The sequence below is a fragment of the Pseudophryne corroboree genome, chromosome 6, assembly GCF_028390025.1.
Source record: "Pseudophryne corroboree isolate aPseCor3 chromosome 6, aPseCor3.hap2, whole genome shotgun sequence".
NCBI lineage: Eukaryota > Metazoa > Chordata > Amphibia > Anura > Myobatrachidae > Pseudophryne > Pseudophryne corroboree.
Genome location: NC_086449.1, coordinates 352,372,720 through 352,384,769, shown reverse-complemented (window position 1 = coordinate 352,384,769; position 12,050 = coordinate 352,372,720). Strand labels below are relative to the sequence as shown.

At 45.9% G+C, this 12,050-nt stretch overlaps 1 protein-coding gene across 1 annotated transcript in view; it reads left to right on the top strand.

The window, feature by feature from the left end:
• The window catches only part of PSTPIP1 (proline-serine-threonine phosphatase interacting protein 1), a 254,785-nt gene that overhangs the window by 64,884 nt on the left and 177,851 nt on the right, over nucleotides 1-12,050 (top strand). The window contains exon 4 of the mRNA XM_063926584.1: nucleotides 11,662-11,869. The gene's annotated coding sequence lies outside the window, so the exon portion shown is untranslated. The remainder of the gene's footprint in view (nucleotides 1-11,661; nucleotides 11,870-12,050) is intronic.

Here is a 12,050-nt window from a genome sequence, read left to right as displayed (position 1 = left end):
TAGTGATATTATATATATATTGATTTCATCTCATTATCATCCAGTCTATATTAGCAGCAGACACAGTACGGTAGTCCACGGCTGTAGCTACCTCTGTGTCGGCAGTCGCTAGTCCATCCATAAGTATACTAGTATCCATCCATCTCCATTGTTTACCTGAGGTGCCTTTTAGTTGTGCCTATTAAAATATGGAGAACAAAAATGTTGAGGTTCCAAAATTAGGGAAAGATCAGAGCATGTAAAATCCAAAACACCAAATATCAGTAAAAAAAAGGACTCCAAAATCTAAAATAAAATTGTCGGAGGAGAAGCGTAAACTTGCCAATATGCCATTTACCACACGGAGTGGCAAGGAACGGCTGAGGCCCTGGCCTATGTTCATGGCTAGTGGTTCAGCTTCACATGAGGATGGAAGCACTCAGCCTCTTGCTAGAAAAATGAAAAGACTCAAGCTGGCAAAAGCACCGCAAAGAACTGTGCGTTCTTCGAAATCCCAAATCCACAAGGAGAGTCCAATTGTGTCGGTTGCGATGCCTGACCTTCCCAACACTGGACGTGAAGAGCATGCGCCTTCCACCATTTGCACGCCCCCTGCAAGTGCTGGAAGGAGCACCCGCAGTCCAGTTCCTGATAGTCAGATTGAAGATGTCAGTGTTGAAGTACACCAGGATGAGGAGGATATGGGTGTTGCTGGCGCTGGGGAGGAAATTGACAAGGAGGATTCTGATGGTGAGGTGGTTTGTTTAAGTCAGGCACCCGGGGAGACACCTGTTGTCCGTGGGAGGAATATGGCCGTTGACATGCCTGGTGAAAATACCAAAAAAATCAGCTCTTCGGTGTGGAAGTATTTCAACAGAAATGCGGACAACATTTGTCAAGCCGTGTGTTGCCTTTGTCAAGCTGTAATAAGTAGGGGTAAGGACGTTAACCACCTCGGAACATCCTCCCTTATACGTCACCTGCAGCGCATTCATAATAAGTCAGTGACAAGTTCAAAAACTTTGGGCGACAGCAGAAGCAGTCCACTGACCAGTAAATCCCTTCCTCTTGTAACCAAGCTCACGCAAACCACCCCACCAACTCCCTCAGTGTCAATTTCCTCCTTCCCCAGGAATGCCAATAGTCCTGCAGGCCATGTCACTGGCAATTCTGACGAGTCCTGTCCTGCCTGGGATTCCTCCGATGCATCCTTGCGTGTAACGCCTACTGCTGCTGGCGCTGCTGTTGTTGCTGCTGGGAGTCGATGGTCATCCCAGAGGGGAAGTCGTACTCGTAAGCCCACTTTTACTACTTCCACCAAGCAATTGACTGTCCAACAGTCCTTTGCGAGGAAGATGAAATATCACAGCAGTCATCCTGCTGCAAAGCGGATAACTGAGGCCTTGGCATCCTGGGTGGTGAGAAACGTGGTTCCGGTATCCATCATTACTGCAGAGCCAACTAGAGACTTGTTGGAGGTACTGTGTCCCCGGTACCAAATACCATCTAGGTTCCATTTCTCTAGGCAGGCGATACCGAAAATGTACACAGACCTCAGAAAAAGAGTCACCAGTGTCCTAAAAAATGCAGCTGTACCCAATGTCCACTTAACCACGGACATGTGGACAAGTGGAGCAGGGCAGGGTCAGGACTATATGACTGTGACAGCCCACTGGGTAGATGTATGGACTCCCGCTGCAAGAACAGCAGCGGCGGCACCAGTAGCAGCATCCCGCAAACGCCAACTCTTTCCTAGGCAGGCTACGCTTTGTATCACCGGTTTCCAGAATACGCACACAGCTGAAAACCTCTTACGGCAACTGAGGAAGATCATCGCGGAATGGCTTACCCCAATTGGACTCTCCTGTGGATTTGTGGCATCGGACAACGCCAGCAATATTGTGTGCGCATTAAATCTGGGCAAATTCCAGCACGTCCCATGTTTTGCACATACCTTGAATTTGGTGGTGCAGAATTTTTTAAAAAACGACAGGGGCGTGCAAGAGATGCTGTCGGTGGCCAGAAGAATTGCGGGACACTTTCGGCGTACAGGCACCACGTACAGAAGACTGGAGCAACACCAAAAACGCCTGAACCTGCCCTGCCATCATCTGAAGCAAGAAGTGGTAACGAGGTGGAATTCAACCCTATATATGCTTCAGAGGTTGGAGGAGCAGCAAAAGGCCATTCAAGTCTATACAATTCAGCACGATATAGGAGGTGGAATGCACCTGTCTCAAGCGCAGTGGAGAATGATTTCAACGTTGTGCAAGGTTCTGCTGCCCTTTGAACTTGCCACACGTGAAGTCAGTTCAGACACTGCCAGCCTGAGTCAGGTCATTCCCCTCATCAGGCTTTTGCAGAAGAAGCTGGAGACATTGAAGGAGGAGCTAACACGGAGCGATTCCGCTAGGCATGTGGGACTTGTGGATGGAGCCCTTAATTCGCTTAACAAGGATTCACGGGTGGTCAATCTGTTGAAATCAGAGCACTACATTTTGGCCACCGTGCTCGATCCTAGATTTAAAACCTACCTTGGATCTCTCTTTCCGGCAGACACAAGTCTGCTGGGGTTCAAAGACCTGCTGGTGAGAAAATTGTCAAGTCAAGCGGAACGCGACCTGTCAACATCTCCTCCTTCACATTCTCCCGCAACTGGGGGTGCGAGGAAAAGGCTCAGAATTCCGAGCCCACCCGGTGGCGGTGATGCAGGGCAGTCTGGAGCGACTGCTGATGCTGACATCTGGTCCGGACTGAAGGACCTGTCAACGATTACGGACATGTCGTCTACTGTCACTGCATATGATTCTCTCCCCATTGAAAGAATGGTGGAGGATTATATGAGTGACCGCATCCAAGTAGGCACGTCACACAGTCCGTACTTATACTGGCAGGAAAAAGAGGCAATTTGGAGGCCCTTGCACAAACTGGCTTTATTCTACCTAAGTTGCCCTCCCACAAGTGTGTACTCCGAAAGAGTGTTTAGTGCCGCCGCTCACCTTGTCAGCAATCGGCGTACGAGGTTACTTCCAGAAAATGTGGAGAAGATGATGTTCATTAAAATGAATTATAATCAATTCCTCCGTGGAGACATTGACCAGCAGCAATTGCCTCCACAAAGTACACAGGGAGCTGAGATGGTGGATTCCAGTGGGGACGAATTGATAATCTGTGAGGAGGGGGATGTACACGGTGATATATCGGAGGATGATGATGAGGTGGACATCTTGCCTCTGTAGAGCCAGTTTGTGCAAGGAGAGATTAATTGCTTCTTTTTTGGTGGGGGTCCAAACCAACCCGTCATTTCAGTCACAGTCGTGTGGCAGACCCTGTCACTGAAATGATGGGTTGGTTAAAGTGTGCATGTCCTGTTTATACAACATAAGGGTGGGTGGGAGGGCCCAAGGACAATTCCATCTTGCACCTCTTTTTTCTTTAATTTTTCTTTGCGTCATGTGCTGTTTGGGGAGTGTTTTTTGGAAGGGCCATCCTGCGTGACACTGCAGTGCCACTCCTAGATGGGCCCGGTGTTTGTGTCGGCCACTAGGGTCGCTTATCTTACTCACACAGCTACCTCATTGCGCCTCTTTTTTTCTTTGCGTCATGTGCTGTTTGGGGAGTGTTTTTTGGAAGGGCCATCCTGCGTGACACTGCAGTGCCACTCCTAGATGGGCCCGGTGTTTGTGTCGGCCACTAGGGTCGCTTATCTTACTCACACAGCTACCTCATTGCGCCTCTTTTTTTCTTTGCGTCATGTGCTGTTTGGGGAGTGTTTTTTGGAAGGGCCATCCTGCGTGACACTGCAGTGCCACTCCTAGATGGGCCCGGTGTTTGTGTCGGCCACTAGGGTCGCTTATCTTACTCACACATCTACCTCATTGCGCCTCTTTTTTTCTTTGCGTCATGTGCTGTTTGGGGAGGGTTTTTTGGAAGGGACATCCTGCGTGACACTGCAGTGCCACTCCTAGATGGGCCCGGTGTTTGTGTCGGCCACTAGGGTCGCTTATCTTACTCACACAGCTACCTCATTGCGCCTCTTTTTTTCTTTGCGTCATGTGCTGTTTGGGGAGTGTTTTTTGGAAGGGCCATCCTGCGTGACACTGCAGTGCCACTCCTAGATGGGCCCGGTGTTTGTGTCGGCCACTAGGGTCGCTTATCTTACTCACACAGCTACCTCATTGCGCCTCTTTTTTTCTTTACGTCATGTGCTGTTTGGGGAGTGTTTTTTGGAAGGGCCATCCTGCGTGACACTGCAGTGCCACTCCTAGATGGGCCCGGTGTTTGTGTCGGCCACTAGGGTCGCTTAGCTTAGTCATCCAGCGACCTCGGTGCAAATTTTAGGACTAAAAATAATATTGTGAGGTGTGAGGTATTCAGAATAGACTGAAAATGAGTGGAAATAATGGTTATTGAGGTTAATAATACTTTGGGATCAAAATGACCCCCAAATTCTATGATTTAAGCTGTTTTTTAGGGTTTTTTGAAAAAAACACCCGAATCCAAAACACACCCGAATCCGACAAAAAAAATTCGGTGCGGTTTTGCCAAAACGCGGTCGAACCCAAAACACGGCCGCGGAACCGAACCCAAAACCAAAACACAAAACCCGAAAAATTTCAAGTGCACATCTCTATCCTCCAGTCATTTTTATTTACAAGCTTGTTCGGACAGTGTTATCTTTTTCTGTATGTAAAGTACTTTACCTAGGAGCTCTCCTACACAGAGCCACCATCAGAGGGTACAAGGGCGGGCGAGGGTGCATCGGCGTGGATTTTACGGCTATAGCATTGGGTGAGTGCAACACTACACGAGCATTCCCTGTGCAGTGAGATCAGGTACTAGTTAATGAAAACAGGCAGACTTTGTAAAAGGCCATAATTGCTTTTGGTGTAGTACTGGCAGCATAGGCGTGCGCAGACGCCGACACAGGGGTACCGCTCTGGACTTCCCCCCTCCGTCGAATATTGGACTACCTCTTCCACCCCTTGCTCTGGGACATAAGACATAAGACTGCTCACCTGGGCAGCCCGGGTGAGCAGTCTATGTCCTGAATGTGGAGGGGGAGAGTAGACCATAATGCGGCGGAGAGGGGAAGTCCGGAGTGGAACCCCCGTGTCGGCATCTGCGCACACCTATGACTGGCAGGCAAATTAGAAACACCACTGTCAGCCTTTGCCAATCTCCTCTACAGGGCACATACACAGGGCAGCAGGGAGTCTGGCTGGGCCCAGGTACTTTTCAGAGGTGTGGCCTAATCACAGGAGGCGTGGCCATGCACCTTTAGAAAACAACCACTCCCCGCTAACAGCATTTTAACACCCCCAAATGGTCACTGATACCCCTTTTACACCTGTAGCACGGGTCACAGCCGGAAGTCTGACACGGCTGCGACCCGTGCTACAGCCCCCTTTCCCACAGCGCTCACCAACCCGGCATATTGCCGGGTTGGTGACGCTGCTAGTGACGCGGCAGGGGCGGCGCTGGGAGATCACATGATCTCCCAGCGCCGCCCTACCATTGACTGTGAACGGGAGCTGTGTCGCATCGACACGGCTTCTGTTCACACTACACAGCTTACCGGGTTGAACGCGTGTTCAACTCGGCAAGATACCCGGGTAGGATTCCCGGATCACTTGATCCGGGAATCTGCAGGGGGGGGCTGATTCCACTCGGAAAAAACACAGGTAAATGCGCGCCCCCGCGCATTTACCCGTGTTTTTAAAGCTAGTGGAAAAGGGGTATTACTTTCAATCACTTTGCAAAGGAATCCTTATTGCATGCGGGTTCGCAGCAGCACCTTGATGCATGCGCAATATGAATGCAGCACATGTGCAGTCTGATGATAATCGCTCAGTTCCATGGAACATTGACTTTGCATACTTTTCTGAATCAGACTCTCAGCATAGGGGGACACCAGCAATTTGGCACAGTGAATGGTTGGCATCAGTGACAACTTGCAATTCCACTACATTTCCACCAGGGAGTGCCATTGCACAGGTGAACAAGCTAAGCTTTACTTAGTAATATAAGCTGCCAAAAGCAATGTTGTTAGTAGCCAAAGACAGCTGTTTCACTGATAAAACTTGGGGGGTCATTCCGAGTTGATCGCTCGCTAGCAACTTTTTGCTGTGCTGCGATCAGATGGTCGCCGCCTATGGGGGAGTGTATTTTCGCTTTGCAAGTGTGCGAACGCTTTTGCAGCCGACGGCACAAAAAAGTTTGTTGCAGTTTCTGAGTAACTCTGGACTTACTCAGCCACTGCGATCACTTCAGCCTGTCCGGTCCCGGAATTGACGTCAGACACCCGCCCTGCAAACACTTGGACACGCCTGCGTTGTTCCAACCACTCCCTGAAAACGGTCAGTTGACACCCATAAACGCCCTCTTTCTGTCAATCACCTTGCGCTCAGCTGTGCGAATGGATTCTTCGTTAAATCCATCGCACAGCAACGATCCTGTTTGTACCTGTACAAAGCACCTGCGCATTGCGGTGCATACGCATGCACAGTTTTGCAGCGTTTTAATCTGATCGCTGCAAAAGTTGCTAGCGAGCGATCAACTCAGAATGACCTACATTAGTAGCAGCAATTTAATTGCACATCAGCCAACGTGAGATCACTTAAAACTGTTTTTTTTTTATAGTTATAGAAAGTTATTTACTCTTGTCATATCTCCAACATGGAAAATCCAAGGAGATAAAAGATGAGTTACTGTATAAGGTACTCCAATGCAGGTGCAGCTTAATTAGTAATTATTTAGGCAAGCAGATAGAATATGATCATGACTCCCATGCACAATGCTACAACTTAGCTCAGTTTAAACAATCAGTTGTATAAATGTACAATGTTCCTGGTATCACAGTTGCTGGATGTCCATTTCGTGCGATGTAAGGAACAGTACCTCAGCTGTGAAATGGATGTGCATCACACCTCCCACTGAATGATTGGTGGACCAGGCAGACGAACTCTTCGACACAATTCACTGTATCGATGGTTTCCACAGTTGTGATGCAACAACTCTTAAACCCATGAGTCATTGTCTTGTTTATATTTTCAGCCACTATAACCTGAAGTTATTTACTGACTCTGGGTCATTAACGTATCCTAGGCGTAGCTGATATTTCTGTGTATTCTAGATCTTGCCTTGACTTCACTAGTCTCCATCATCCTCATGGAAACACTGAGATGTGTTTTTGTTGCATTTCCCATGTTTGAACAGTCATTTATCTCTTAGCTTTTGCTCAGCTTCAAAGAGAAGCCCATGGTTGCTGAGAGTAGACACAACACCCTGAGAGGCAGCTATATATCCTCAATGGATGCAGGGTGGACAGTACACATGGTCACATGGGTCAAGGTCCCATACAGGCCTTATGACTTACACCACCACACACAGTTCATTTATCATTATTCAATCTACTAGTGAGAACTTACATTCTAAAGGGGAGGGACAGACAGACAGGGGTGACACAGATGGGGTAGAATTGGCTCACAACAAAATGAACCCTAGTATGAATGTGTGTGCATGTACATGTGGTAGGGAATATAGATTGTAAACTCCACTGGGGCAGGGACTGATGTGAATGGTCAAATATAATCTGTAAAGCGCTGCGGAATATACAGAATAAATAACTGGTAATAAATAAATAATAGTTTGACACAATTGTTATGCAATTTGCGGGAATAAAATGCTTTAATTTTTTTGAAAAAAGCACACACAATTACAAGCATATGCAAGTTGCAACTATTGAAAGATGTGTGTAGGTGGGCAAAGTAACATATGCACCAGGTTTACATTCATCATATGTCACATACACTTACACCGATGTTTTTGAACATGTTTGTTGGCTTGCCAAATACACGTTGGCTATTAGACTTAATTAAAACATAGAAACTCTTTATAATACAGCAGGTACGATCAGGGGTGTAGCTAGGTGTCATGGTGCCCAGAGGAAGGGTATGTTTAGGCGCCCCCTCCCCTGTACTGAAATGGGTGCATGTTACGTTTGAAAAGAAAAAATATTTAAAAATCCTAAATTGGTGACAGGGCTGGTTCTAGACTTTGTAGAGCTCAGGGCAAAAGTTTCCTTTGGGTGCCCCCCATCTTTAAAATAGGAACAGTGCATGCCAAAGAAGCGCAACAACAATATAGGGGCGTTGCTTTATGGGGAAGGGGCGTGGCAACAGAAAAGTACCATTTCAGATTACATCACACAGTACTGTCCACTATTCACATTACACCACACAGTATTGTCCGTTATTCAAAGTACACCACACGGTAGTACCTCTTATATCACACAGAGAAGCGCCTAATACACTTTACACACCACAGTAGAGCCGCTTATACACATTTTGCCACAGTAGAGCCGCTTATACACATTTTGCCACAGTAGAGCCGCTTATACATGTTACACCACAGTAGAGTCGCTTATATATGTTACACTGCAGTAGAGCTGCTTATACAAGTTATCCCACAGTAGAGTCGCTTATATACGTTACTCCACAGTAGAGCCACTTATACATGTTATGCCACAGTATAGTCGCTTATATATGTTACACCACAGTAGAGCTGCTTATACAAGTTATGCCACAGTATAGTCTCTTATATATGTTAGTCCACAGTAGAGCTGCTTATATACGTTACTCCGCAGTAGAGCCGCTTATACACATTGTCAAAGTCGAAAAATATTGTAATGCATATGCCTTGTACTAACCCCATGCACATGCCCGCTGCTCGTGCACTCAGTCCGCCGTGCGTGCACATATCCGCAATTTGCGTAGGATCGCTCCTGCGATCATGCGCGTGGTATGGGTATTTATGGCAGAGTTTGTGAGCGCGTAGCGGGTTATTAGAACATTACATATTTAACCCAAATAGTGCATTTTGTACCCATAGTTCCCTTGCACCATGTTAGTGAGTATTAATAGTTTAAACAGTTCCTGGACTAAGAGATTTGCCTTTGCATGATAGGAAGGGTCAGATAAAGGTTGGAAGGTGATGTCTAGTATCCAGCTGTAGGGTATTTTGAGGGTAACATTCCGGTGTTGGTTAGAGAAAGATCGCATGTTCCAGCGTATAGTTATGTGCAGAAGCAGAATATGAACATTAACTGTGTTTACTGTATATTATGTATGCGGCGGGAATCCAGAGGATACCACCCACAAGAGCAGTTGGGGAAAGACATCGCCCATCTATTCAAATCCACCTATGACCTCTTCTGTAATGTAAAGACACATCCCTGTGTCCAATGGACAATGAGATTACAGTGACCATTGTATTGTGTATGCATGTTGTGTATAAAAAGACTATTGTTGCCTGGCCGGTCAGAAGACTCTGAACGCTATCTGTATGACCAGCGGAGGACCGGCCGGGTTGCGCTTGCGAACATTCTCACATATGTACATTCTCTGTAGCCATTATTCTGTTTAGATTTATCTTGTTAGCCTGTAGTGCATAAATTGTACTGTTTACCTTTTGGAATTAATCCACTGTGGCCTTCGAACCCTGTGGTTTCTACTACAAATCGGTGTGGTGTCTTCACTTTCCTGCAAGGGCTTTAAAGTGTATTTATCTGTATAAGGTGTATAAGTATTGATAAGGTGTACGCACTGCGCGTACTTTATACCGTCAGCGCTACTTAAGGTTTAAGATATAACATCGTTGCAGTACTTTGCTGTTAAGGGTTTAAAGTGTGATCATATCATTACATTGTATCATTAACAAGGTTTAAAGGTTATCAATTGTGTGTGCGCTTGCTGTGTGTACTCTGTACACTCAGCGCGGCGTGTGTACGCCAAGTGCGTACCACGTGCAGGACTTTGTACGCAAATAGCGTACAAAGTGCGTAGCACGTGTATTCCGTCTAGCGGCCATAGCGGCTCCACGGTAATAGTGTATCTAGAGGTATAGCTTTGCGGTCTAAGATAATATCGACATTATCAACATTATGCCACAGTAGAGTTACTTATATACATTACACCACAGTAGAGCTGCATATACACGTTATGCCACAGTAGAGTCGCTTATATACATTACTCCGCAGTAGAGCCGCTTATACACGTTATGTCACAGTATAGTCACTTATATACGTTACTCCACAGTAGAGCTACTTATATACGTTACTCCACAGTAGAGCCGCTTATATACGTTACTTCACAGTAGAGCCGCTTATACATATTATGCCACAGTATAGTCGCTTATATACGTTACACCACAGTAGAGCCATTTATACAGGTTATGACACAGTATAGTCTCTTATATATGTTACTCCACAGTAAAGCCGCTTATATACGTTACTCCACAGTAGAGCCGCTTATACACATTATGTCACAGTAGAGTCACTTATATACATTACACCACAGTAGAGCCGCATAGACACGTTATGCCACAGTAGAGTAACTTATTTACATTACTCCGCAGTAGAGCTGCTTATACACGTTATGTCACAGTAGAGTTGCTTATATACGTTAGACCACAGTAGAGCCTTTTATACACGTTATGCCACAGTGGAGTCACTCATACATGTTACTCTGCAGCTTCTAATGCAGAGAGAGGTGCTGCAGCAGCCGGGGTAGAGAGGGGTGCTGCAACAGCCGAGGCAGAGAGAGGTGCTGCAGCAGCCGAGGTAGAAAGAAGTGCTGCAGCAGCCAGGGCAGAGAGAGGTGCTGCAGCAGTCGGGGCAAAAAGAGGTCCTGCAGCAGCAGTGGAAGAGAATGGTGTAGCAAGACACCATATATATATATATATATATATATATATATATGGACTTGTTTTTTTAGCTGTTTTTAATTATTTCTTTTGGTATATATACCATTGAATTAAATTGAGTGTTGAAGTTTACAATATCATATATTCATATAAAAACGTTGATATATAAAGAGTTGAATTAAAACAAGCAAGAGCTTGGTATAATAAAGCATATTTTAATTAATAAGCAGACTCCTTGGCTGTTAGGCGGCAAACCCTTTAACTTTTCCGGCACTCGGAACTTGCGCTCCACCGGGGGGGGACACTCGCTACATCCCCGGGTACAACTCTCCATATTTTATTTTACATTATGCAAGCTGATGCAGCTCTATTGTGTCTACAAAGGTAAACATGTTATCATTAACCTATTAACATAAATTAGGTTTGCCTAATATTAAGAGCTAACAGTTTCATCTAATGTAAAGAATTGGATTATAAATGCCTTGTACAAGATCACATGGCATGGATTTAAAGATCTGCACACACACAGACACACACACACACACACACACATGCACACACACGCGCACACACATACACACACACACACACACACACACACACACACACACACACACACATATGCAGTGGGACTTATATCTACTGTGGGCCTTTAGATTTGTGTGGGCCAGATGCATCGTCGCTTGGAAAGTGATAAAGTGGTGAGTGAAAAAATGTCAGCCAATCAGCTCCTTACTGCCATTTTTCAAACACAGCCTGTGACATGGCAGTTAGGACCCGATTGGCTGGTACTTTTTCACTTACCATTTTATCACTCTCCAAGTGATGATGCATCTAGCCCTGTGTCTTTTTATGGGACTCTTTATGTTATAGAAATTTGTATTCTTTTAACCACATAGTTCACTGTAACGATATATGTTTTTTACAATTTGTTGTATCCTATGTCCATGTGATTGATTTTGTACTATGTATTTTCAGATCATCCCTGCTGCTCGCCCCGGCTCACCGACACTATCTATAGCAAGCGCTTGTTGCCTAGTTACCACCAAGCCTCCTGTACGTCCGGCTGCGGACACCTCATGTGAGGCACGCGTCACTATGACAAAACGATCCCACGATGCCAGAGGACACGGCGTTCCAGAAGCGGGCGGCACATGCGGAAATTGTTCACAGTCAGCAGCTACAGGTAATTATTATTATTGCTATTATTACTAGTATCCTATATTTATATGGTGCCGCACGGGATCCGTAGCAACCATTTACAGAGAAAACAAATAAGCAAAACATGAAGATTGTGACTTACAGTTCAATACAATATAGGACAAGTACAGGGTATATAAACAGAGCTGCCTCAGTAAACAGCACTG